Source organism: Lynx rufus, unplaced genomic scaffold (assembly GCF_022079265.1).
Source record: "Lynx rufus isolate CCGP_SWC_20201006 ecotype Redwood Valley unplaced genomic scaffold, mLynRuf1.p SCAF_34, whole genome shotgun sequence".
Taxonomy (NCBI): domain Eukaryota; kingdom Metazoa; phylum Chordata; class Mammalia; order Carnivora; family Felidae; genus Lynx; species Lynx rufus.
This window is the reverse complement of record NW_025814850.1, coordinates 3583219-3595463: the sequence shown is the minus strand read 5'-3', so window position 1 is coordinate 3595463 and position 12245 is coordinate 3583219.

Here is a 12245-nt window from a genome sequence, read left to right as displayed (position 1 = left end):
ACAGACCTAACATTGTCCTTTCTGTTTTCTAGGAGGGCTTTTTCTGGAGAAGGTGGCCACTTTGGCTTAGGGACATGTACAGACCTCTCAATGCCACACGCGAGAAAAGCATGGCACAGAAGCTACACAAGGATTGTTCTGATGAAGATGAGATTTTCCACATGGAACTAGGGTACGTGATTGGGGAAGATTTTCTCTAAAATGGGGAAATTATGAAGAGTTGAATTGTTCCTTTCGAGAGTCAAAGCCTTGGCATTCTTCTCCTTTTCCCAGGGAGGCTGGCAAAGCCACAGCAGAGAAGGCCACAGATTCCACTACTGAAGAGCTGGGTGACGAGAGCGAGACACTATGTGAGGTTGTCACAGAGTGAACGCCGTCCTGCCTCAGGCCACCTACAAAGTTTACTTTCCGATACTGGCTTCTCAGCATTGCTTGTCAAATACTCCTTTTTCTCATATTGAAATGTATAAATCCGTAACCAATTCTAGCCACGTGGTGAGGAATTAAAACGTAAACAGTTCAATATTTATCTACAGACAACAGGGGCCACAGGCGAGAGAAGCAGGACTGAAGCCAGAGTCCCTCGTGGTAGCCAGTATTTCCACAAGACACAGTCTGGGCAAAGTAGGGTGAATGGGGCGTCTTTCCCTCATTTCCCTGATACAGTCAGTCTCTGGAAACTGGAGAACGTATCTTCAGGGGGCTTAGACTATTAAGTTAATTAACAGCTTATTCTGGTGCTCTCTCCCCTGGCTCACCAAATACCAGTTATTCACAACGCGCACAACAGCAGAGCTGTTAACTTATGACCTCCCAGACGCTAAGTCGTGCTTGCTGTCGGAACACAGTCCGTCAGGCCCCTCCGCTTTTGCCAGCCACACTCGGGGGCTCTGCTTGGCCGGCGGGCCGCCCCTCCGCCCCCTGGCTCCCTCCCGCCAGTCCGTGGAGCGCGCACCGCCTCGCCGTCCTTCCTACCCTCTTCCGTGGGCCTCTCGTCTGCGCTTGGCTCCGGAGACTCCGTTCTGCTAATCCTCTGGCGGTTTTCTGGGTTATTTAGGCAGGTGTGGGTGGAATCTAAGTGATCAGCAGGATGTGCGGTGAGCCCAGCGTCCTCCTACGCCGCCATCTTCCCTCTCTCCTTGCCAAAATAATTTCTAAAAGAAAATACTCCAGAGTAATTAACACGCGTTATCTACCCAAGGAATGGAACAAATAGGAAGTTCAGGTTCTAAGGAGCTGCCTTGTTTGTGCCATTGGCCCCACGCTAGCTCTTTATTAATTGCACCACCTGGGATGCTGATAGCTGCGGAAAGTAGAAAGTTGGCATTTACTGCATTGGAATATTCCCCACAAGGTTGCCAGTGATTCTCTTATTTATTCTGTTCATTCCTTTCCTACCTATTCAAGGATCTGAACTGTGTTTCTTCACAGAAATTTCCAAGGAAACTCTATTTGTTACATTGATGAAAATGTATGGAAGGGATACCGTTGGGCTGAGAAACTGTGAGTATATTCTCTCCAAATACGAATACAAAAAAAAAAAAAAAAACAAAACTGCATTCTCAGGTCCTTCTTGGTGCAGAACTTTGAAGTCAGTAGCTCTGAGGAAAGGTGTTTCCCCTTCCATATCCCAACTCAACCTCTACCGATTGCAGTTCTGTGTTAATTTTTTTTTTAACATTTATTTATTTTTGAAACAGTGAGAGACAGACCATGAACGGGGGAGGGTCAGAGAGAGGGAGACACAGAATCTGAAACAAGCTCCAGGCTCTGAGCTGTGAGCACAGAGCCCGACGCGGGGCTCGAACTCTCGGACCGCGAGATCATGACCTGAGCTGAAGTCGGCCGCTTAACCGACTGAGCCACCCAGGCGCCCCATCTGTGTTTATTTTAAAAATTAAATTTGGCAGGTTCCCTTTAAAATTAGAATCAATTTTGGGGCGCCTGGGTGGCGCAGTCGGTTAAGCGTCCGACTTCAGCCAGGTCACGATCTCGCGGTCCGTGGGTTCGAGCCCCGCGTCAGGCTCTGGGCTGATGGAGCCTGTTTCCGATTCTGTGTCTCCCTCTCTCTCTGCCCCTCCCCCGTTCATGCTCTGTCTCTCTCTGTCCCAAAAAAAATAAATTAAAAAAAAAACAAACGTTAAAATTAGAATCAATTTCAACTTATTTTCCATTATACAAGCAATACATGATTATAGTCTCAATATATAAAAATGAAATAACAGGGGGGCCTGGGGGGCTTATTCGGTTAAGTGTCCAACTTCGGCTCAGGCCATAATCTCAACGGTTCGTGGGTTCAAGCCCCACGTTGGGCTCTGTGTTGACAGCTCAGAGCCTGGAGCCTGCTTCGGATTCTGTCTCCCTCTCTCTCTGCCCCTCTCCTGCTCATTCATTCCCTCTCTCTCTCTGTCTCAAAAACAAATAAACATTAAAAAAAATTTTTTTGATGAAATAACAGATATAGTGAACACCTGCCTTATGTTCTAATCCCCCCACTGCTGGGATAGCCACTACTCTGGATTTAGTATATATCCTTCCAGACCTTTTTCCATGCATTTGCCTACATACATATTTACAGCAAAATAGGTTTGTTGTGTGATTTTCTTATCTTTTTTTTACATAAATTGTAACATCCTGCAACTCGATTCTTTTGCTTCGTGGTATGTCTTAGACTTTTTTTCTTCCAGTACATAGAGGGTTACCCCATCCATGCAAGCTGCTGCATAATATTCCATAGTATGAGTGTATTACGATTTAATAATTCCCCTCTTGATGGATATTTAGGCTGTGTCCAGTTTTCTTATTACATGCATTGCTGCATGGACCACCTCTTACATGCATCTTTGTGTACGTGGGTAGGTATTTCTGTAGAATAGATCCCTGGAAATGGAATTGCTGGGATGAAGACGATGTCGATATATACAATTTTAATTGCCCTCAAAAAAGTTGTGCCAATTTACACACCAATCCATACACCATGACAGCATTCATTTCCTCCTACCCTCCCACTCTTGGATATTCTCCATGTCTTGGCTGATCTGGTGGGTGAATAAAATGGGTCCCTTCTGAATTTGAATTTTTCTGATTACTTATACATTTAAATATCTCTGTATGTTTCCTGGGCATTTGTGTTTCTTGTCTGAATTTTCTGTCCTTTGCCAATTTTTTTGTGATCTTTTTTTTTAAATTGACTTGTAGAAAAAGTCAGTGTAGACACAAGTAATTTTGGAAACAATATTATACTCAAAGTAATTGACTGGCATTTTTCATGACAGATTGTGTGTCGTATCATTAGTTCAACTTGGGTAGATAAGTCATACATGACTTCTGAATTAATAATAAAAGACATAACAGTCATAGTAATTTAGATGTAGGGATTATGATCCCCCTGAAGTAGATTCCCCCCTGCCCCTTAGTCTGATAACCTTACTGGTAAATAACGAATGGTAGAATAAGGTAGTTGTTTTCTTATGAATTTTATGAATTTCTTAAATACTATATATAGTTTATATTTTCTCATGATAGTATCTAACTTGGAGATCTTATTTCCCAAACTTGTAAGAAAAATGAAAGTAATTTGGCACAAGAAACAAGAGAGAGTGGAGAGAGTGGGTAGGCTGAGGGACAGGGCTAGGAGAAAAACTTTGAATTGTGTATTATATACCTTTGGAATTCTGAGCCATGCAAATATATATTACCTATTAAAAAAATAAACTGAAATTAAAAAAATATTTTTTGAAAAGCATGTATTTGGTAGTTTATATACTAGAACATGAATCTGGTAAGATTTGATGATTCTTAAAAAATTTTTAAATGTTTATTTATTTTTGAGAGAGAGAGAGAGAGAGAGAGAGAGAGAGAGAGAGTGAGCGAGCAGGGAAGGGGCAGAGAGAGAGGGAGACACAGAGTCCAAAGCAGGCTCTAGGCTCCGAGCTGTCAGCACAGAGCCTGATGTGGGGCTCGACCCCACAAACTGTGAAATCATGACTTGAGCCAAAGTCAGACACTTAACCAACTGAGCCACCCAGGTGCCCCAAGATTTGATGATTTCTAATTCAGCTTGAGGGTTATGCCTTGTAAGACAGAAGTTTTTAACTATGGGTCAATAGTCCCCTGGGGCAGGATTTTTAACCTTTTTTTCTATATATCAATTTTTTTTTAATTTTTTTTAACATTTATTTATTGCTGAGAGACAGAGCATGAACAGGGGAGGGGCAGAAAGAGAGGGAGACACAGAATTGGAAGCAGGCTCCAGGCTCTGATCTGTCAGCAGAGAGCCCAATGTGGGGCTCGAACCCACGAACCATGAGATCATGACCTGAGCTGAAGTTGGACACTTAACAGACTGAGCCACCCAGGCACCCTTCTATATATCTATTGATGATCTGCAGAAGCTTATGTTCTTGGGATAATGTTTTCAAATGTATAATAAGTTAAAATGTATAGGAAAAGGAAATTATGTGGAAATAGAGTTTTCAAAAATTTTTTAAAAAGATTAGTGATATAGCAATAAATCTGCTTCTGTTAGAATATTAAATAACAAAATATAATGGTAGGCCTACTAACTATTATGACTTCAAGGTACTGATGAGAATAAATGATATTTTGAGATATCCACGCCAAATATGTGATATGAAAATATCTGATTTCTGCTGGGGACCAAATTAACTATGCTAATCTGTGGTTTGTTGCCTACATTCATAATGGAAGGAAATGCTAATTCTAGTTAGAGGTTTGTGAAAATAGAGATGTGATTTTATTTTCCATCCAAGTTTGGCACCCACAAATTCAGTCCATTCTATTCACGGACCTGAGCCCTAAAGGGATGGTCTGCAAATTGAAATCGCATGCACACCTTTGCACGTATTCAAGAAAGTGCAGTTTTCTAGGGAAAGGGTCCATTCCATAGCTTTTATGAAATTCTCAAAAGGTTCTTGTCTCAAAAGATTGAGTCACAAATTGGGGTGGAGGTGGAGAAAGACATTAGTTTTCCTGTGAAGTTGTACTCATTCTCATAAACGATGATAAATGAATGATTTGTTTTCATTAAAAGTAGTATATTTGCAAATTGATACGTGTCACTTTCTGAATTCATTCAACAAATATTTAGGGAGCATCTCCTATGTCCCAGGAACTGTTTTACATGCCAGGGATATAAGCTCAAGAACAAAACTGACCAAATATCCCACTTGTCAAGGGGTTTACAAATATATAATATAAAAACAAATATGTAAATATAATAAATACATATAATTTCAAGTATTGGTAAGAAATCAGTGGCCAGATCTCTCAAGTTTTCTAATTTATTTTGTTTTTAATTTTTTTTAACGTTTTATTTTTATTTTTGAGACAGAGAGAGACAGAGCATGAATGGGGGAGGGGCAGAGAGAGAGGGAGACACAGAATTGGAAGCAGGCTCCAGGCTCTGAGCCATCAGCCCAGAGCCCGACGCGGGGCTCGAACTCACGGGCCGCGAGATCGTGACCTGAGCTGAAGTCGGCCGCTTAACCGACTGAGCCACCCAGGCGCCCCTCAAGTTTTCTAATTTATTCAACGACCATTTCTGCTGCTCATAGACTGAGTTTTTTTACTAATGATAATACTTTTCATTCATATAATCTTGAGTTGGTTCTTTTTATTAGATGTACTGTTTACCTCTGTCTGAGGATATATTAATGATGCTATTCTAAATTTTTTGTACTGTTTATTTTTGAGAGAGAGAGAGAGAGAGTGAGAGACAGAGTGCAAGTTGGGGAGGGGCAGAGAGAGAGGGAGACACAGAATCTGAAGCAGGCTCCAGGCTCTGAGCTGCAGCACAGAGCCCAGTGCAGGGCTTGAACCCATGGACTGCAACCTGAGCCGAAGTCGGTTGCTTAACCGACTGAGCCACGCAGGTGCCCCATTAATGTTGGTATTCTCAAATCCTTTTGTGTTTTCTCTGTTAACTGTGTCATTGACTATAAGCTGTTATATTTGTTTTTTATTTTCTGTCCTAAATAGAATTGGCTTTCTCACTCCATTTGGTCATTCCTGAGTGCAATTTATCTTTGTAGTTGAGATTTGACTTGCTTCTGGTTTCTGGTCCTAAGGAAGAGGTGAAATGAACCACGGGGCTTGTTATTGGTGACAGGTCCCCCTGAGAGTTAAAGAAGAGGTGGGAGGTGACTTCTAATGGCTAGTCAGAGTGTATACCCTTCCTCCAGGGCTCTGGGACCCTGCCCCCTTCTAACACCAATGGCTCCTGCCTGGAAGAAAACACCCTTTGCTGCCAGATCCAAGGAGGAAGGATGTGGGGTTGATGTGCTGTCCTTGGTCCTACTGCAGTATCCCAGCTAATCACCCTGTAGGTGGCTCCAAGGCATTTCTGGTGGGGAGTGTTTGTGGAGCTACTCCCTTGGCTTTGAGCTAAGGTTGTGGATTTTCTAATTGTATCTTTTCTAATCATTCTTAGGGACTTTGGTGGAGTTTGCAGTTTGGTAGAGACTTGGCATGTTTCAATCTGCCAGCTTGAAATAGCACCACCTCTTAGGAAGGCAATTTTGTACCCCTGTTAAATCCTGGAGAAACTTAGGCAAATGTGTACTAGGATATAAACAGAAAAATGTTCAAAGCAGCACTGTTTATAATCACTAAAAATTAGAAAAATCGAGTATCCACCAACAGTAGAATGAACAAATAGCGTTACACGGGTGTTTACTCTATACTTATTAAACTGAGCATTTATGTTATGTGCATTTTATGCACATTTTTGGTTCTCACAGGTATTTTTTAGTTGGGGAAAAAAATTAGATGGCTTTACTTGTAGCACTGATATGGTTATAAATAGGGCTTCCACAATAAAATTTGGGAAAAGAGAGGAGGAGGTGGCAGTTCTGTCCATGTTTTTGCCACTCAGGGCTGGGTTCTAACAGAGATTTTGTGATCCAGAGAGTAGGCATTAAATGTACATTTTGGTGTGAAGAGTGGATAGGGGTGTGTGTGTGTGTGTGTGTGTGTGTGTGTGTGTGTGTGTGAGAGAGAGAGACAGAGAGAGAGAGAGAGAGAGAGACAAAGGAGTATGTGAGAAGAAAATATTTGAATCAAACAGCAGAGATCGCCATCCCTACATTAAATAAGAATTAGTGTATTTGGTGGCACCATTACCCAGGTTTCTCTCACATCTAGCGGTCCTGTGTTGCAAATAGTTGTAGTTATTTTGCATTTTGACCCAGAAATGACCTTTTCATTTTGCAGAATTCTCAGTGAAAATTATCTGACCGAATTACGTAAAGACACATTTGAAGGCCTGCTATCCCTCCAGTATTTGTAAGTTAATCAGTTCATCATTTATTATGAGTTTTTAGTTATATTATTTATTAAAAAATACGGGGTTCAAATTAGATAATTGCAACAATTTCTTCTAACAGTAGAATTCTGTAATTCTCTGTATTAAATTCTATAACTCTGTAAGTCTGTGGGGACCCAGCCCATCTCTAGCATTAAATACCTCCTATGCATTTTCAACTTTTTAATTATATAGACAAGATATAGGAAAAAGCCCTTCAGTTGTAGAGGAAAAGGAGTAATGAGGTCTGAGCAATTATGGACACCCATATGAACCTTGTTATGTAAGTGTTCATCTACCATCTGCTTTTATTTATATTTATTATTTATGGCCCATGGATCAGATCCTGTGTATGGTCTGTCTTGATACAACCTATGAGTTCAGAATGATTTTCATGTTCTTAAAGGGCTGTAAAAGAGAAAAGAAGAGAAAGAAACAGAGAATATGTGACAGAGACCATATATGGCCTGCAAAGCCTAAAATATTTGCTGTCTGGCCTTTACAGAAAAGGTTTGAAAAAGTTGGCTTGGTAAAATGAGAGGAATTGAAGTTAACCTCAAATTGTCACCTACAAGACAAGAAAATATAGAACACTGACATTAATTTGAATGCCATTAACCCAGAATTTTTAAATAATTTAATCTAAATCAAATATTTAAATATTAAATATTTAAGCAGGTGAATTATGTAAGCAGTATTACCAAGTACATATTAAATTATCAAGAGAACAGATTCAGGATTTCAGTGTGGGAAATTTTATTAGTTTATTTTTATATTATTATTTTTTATGTAATTTATTGTTAAGTTAGCTAACATACAGTGTGCTCTTGGCTTCAGGAGCAGATTCCTATGACCGGTGTGGAAATTCTTATGCCACCATAAAAATAGATGTTTAAAATGATGGTTAAGGGGTTGGGGCTCCTGGGTGGCTCAGTTGGTTGGGCGTCTGACTTTGACTCAGGTCGTGATCTCACAGTTTGTGGGTTCGAGCCCCGTGTCGGGCTCTGTGCTGACAGCTCAGAGCCCGGAGCCTGTTTCAGATTCTGTCTCCCTCTCTCTGCCCCTCCCCCACTCATGCTCTGTCTCTGTCTCTCTCAAAAATAAATAAACATTAAAAAAATGATGGCTAAAGGGCACGTGGCTGTCTCAGTCATTAGAGTCTGCAACTCTTGATCTCGAGGTTGTAGGTTAGAGCCCCATGTCAGGTATAGAGATTACTTAAAAAAAAAATGAAATCTTTAAAAATGTAATGATGGTGAAGTGGTATAGTTAGAAATGTTTACACTAAACAAACATCAGAAATGCCTCTAACTTCGCTAATTACAGAATAAACATCTCTCCAGCCTCATTGTCAAGGAAGAAATGTTTGCATAGATCTCTGTACATTAGACATACAGAGATACTAATGTTCTTTGCTATGGAGGTTCAGTGTTTATTCTTTGCCCATGCCATCCAAAGCTGTGTATTTCATTAATCCTTTTTTAAAATTTTTTTTAATGTTTATTTATTTTTGAGAGAGAGAGAGAGACAGAGTATGAGCAGGGTAGGCACAGAGAGAGAGGGAGACACAGAATCCGAAGCGGGCTTCAGTCTCTGAGCTGTTGGCCCAGAACCCGATGCGGGGCTCGAATTCATGAGCAGTGAGATCATGACCTGAACCGAACGAAGTCAGATGCTCAATCGACTAAGCCATCCAGGCGCCCCTCATTAATCCTTATTAATGATGTGCTTTAGAAAATAGATTCTTGTTGCAAATGTGGAAGGCTTAAGAGTAGTGAGTAAAAAGAATCTCATATGACACTAAAAATAGTCCTTCAAATTATCAAACCTTCCAAGTCTTAGGGGACAACCACTTTGTATTGGTCTTCTTGGCTACCTCTGCCATCTGGGCTCCAAACGTTACAAACACAGTTTGGAGAAAAACAAAAGAGACAAACTGCACAATGGATTGGGCCTTTCATTATTTGTACTATGAGGTACTTTGTAAGCCAATTATTTCATGTTAGGTGAAGTGTTCTCATTCATTCATTCAAAAAAAAATGTGAATCAAAACCTAAAAAAGAATGTGACAGGCCCTATGCCCAGTACCATAGGCACGCAGATGGTTAAGACAGGCTTCCCACCCTTGTAGGAACTCATGATTTCACAGGGAAAATAAACAGAAGCTTCAACCATAACGCATAAGCACTAAATGAATGATGAAGCACTGACAAAGTGCAGAAGAGGGAGCCACAAAGTCATAAAAACACATTTCTTTTCAGTCATTTTGCTCCTTGTACTCACTACCCAGCTGTTAATTTATTTTATAAATATTTGAGTTTGTTCTTTGTCCATGCATCAGTTTTAAACACAGTAGACAACGCAGATGAGCAAGACTAGTCCATACTTTCATGGAGTTTATGCCCAGAGGAAATGGAATGCCAGAATCACTATATTAAGAAGAAATTGGGGCACCTGACCGGCTGAGTCAGTAGAGCATGCGACTCTTGATCTCAGGGTCGTGAGTTCAAGCCCCAGGTTGGGCGTGGAGTCTACTTTACAAAATTCAAAGAAGGAGAAGAAGGAGGAGGAGGAGAGGGGGAGGGGAAGAAATGGATCTGGGCAATGAGAAGTATAAGTTGTTTTTGGAACATAGAAGAGGGGGGAAGACTTCAAGTTGGATCAGGGAAGTTACTAGAGAAATGCTGTTTGAACAGAACCTTGAATGGCTATGACGTATCATCAGATAGACATCTTGGGAAGAATATGCTTGCAAAATAGAGTGAGTGAAGGGCAAAATGCAGGAGAAATTTCTTTGGGTATCTGTAGAGTAGGAAACTAGAGCCAGATTTAGGATTTTGAAGGCCTTGGATAATATGCCAAGCTACCGTGTTATCACAGTTGTGCTCTAGGACAAACTTTAGACTGCACCAGGGTAACTTGGAGGCCTTGTCAGAACACAGGTTCCACCTCCACAGTTCCTGATTCACTCAGTCCGGAGTAGAGCTGAGAATTTGCATCTTGAGTAAGTTCCCAAGTGACTCTGATATTTGAGAACGACTCCTGGAGAATAAATCTGGTGACTGTGTGCAGTATAGATTAGAATGGGAGAGACCAGAGATGACAATGCCAGTCAGAAGATGGTGGTACCCATGTAGGTGGAAAGTGAGGGACTCAGCTGAAATCAATGGAAATAAGAGGGTCAACTATAATCAAGGATGGGTGTTTCCAAATAAAAATCCAGTACCATGTTGTTTTTTTGTTGGCCCCACTTGCAACTGAAGCAGTTGATAAATTCATAGACCGTTTGGGCAATGTACAACCAAAAATAAATTTCTATTAATATGATAATCTAATTCTGAGTTCGTTCAAAGTTAGGTATTGATTAGAGGAGTAACTTCTTTTCAAGTTAAATGAAACGGTACCTTTTATCTCTTCTGGTATTGACTTGGTGTCGAGAAATAGAACTAAACCAGGAAGGTGTGCTAATGTGAGAATATCCCTTTTAATATTAGAAATTATATGTGGAGATCACAACTTTGAGCTCATAATTTAGAAATTGATGAGGCCACAAAAAGTCATTTAATCAATTCTTCTGCTCTCAGGAAAGATTACTTCCAAGATCTATCAAGATCTATAGTTGTATGTTTTATGTATGAAGATCACAAAGGTGAGACTCTTAAGAAAGGTGAGGGCAGGGTTAGGGGCTCTGGAAGGTTCAAATAACAATTCCTAATACTCAGAGTTTAGCCAAAAGCTACTTATTCAATACTATCATCCTACTAATTAGATAGCTTATGGCTAATTGAGGCAATATTTTCCTTTTCCTTTTCCTAGAGATTTATCCTGCAATAAAATACAATCTATTGAAAGACGTACATTTGAATCACTACCTTTTTTGCAGTTTATGTAAGTTACAAATATAATTTCATTATATTTGGAATTTTTATTAAACTTCATTGTAAACCTCTTTGTTATTCATTTTGAATGAATGAAACTTTATTAGTCGAAAGCTACTAAAATTATGTAGCAAATCTTTTTTGTCTGTGGCAAAGTTTGGTGTGAGAGTTATTATAGAGATCAGAGTGAATCGTTCTCTGCCAGGGTGATTTTGCATCCAGGTGACACTTGGTAGTGTCTAGAGACATTTTTGATTGTCAGACTGTAGATGTGCTCCTGGCCTCTAGTGGGTGGAGGCCAGGGCTGCTGTCACACCCTACAGTTCACAGGGCAGCACCCCCCCCCCATAACAAAGATTATCCAACCATAAATCTCAACAGTGCTAAAGTTGTGAAACATTTTTCTAGAGAAATAAACTTACTTCTCTAGAAAAAAATACTTACTTAACACAAGTATTTATTGAGCATTTACTGATTTGTATCTAATGCACCACATGTATAAACATGAAAGTATAAATCTTTCATGCAAATATTTTTTTAAAAAGGCAAGTATCTTTCATAGTGAGATTTCTTTAGTGTATGGAGAGAGTATTGTGGTTATGTTTCATTATCTATAAATTAGAATCACTGCCAAAGGATAAATATTCTGAAAATATCTTGTTTTTCTTCTTCGTTTGTGTCTTGTTTTTTTTGTTTTTGTTTTTTTTTTTGTTTTGTTTTTTTGGTGTGTGTAGAAATCTTGGTTGCAATTTACTCACCGAACTGAGCTTTGGAACATTTCAGGCCTGGCATGGAATGCAGTTTTTACACAAGCTGTAAGTGAAATAGAAAATGAATACATGTTAAAAAAAAAAAAAAACTACATGTAAAAATATCATAGAGTGACTGGTTAGGTGTGTGTTAATAAACCCAGTATGAATTCTGGAAAGTAGGTCTTAAAATCCATTTTTTTTTTCAAATGAGGAAACTAAGGTACAAAGAGGCCAAGAGACTTGTCTTAACTCCTAAATGGCACTCTCTGCCCTCCCTCGTACCCAGCTTTG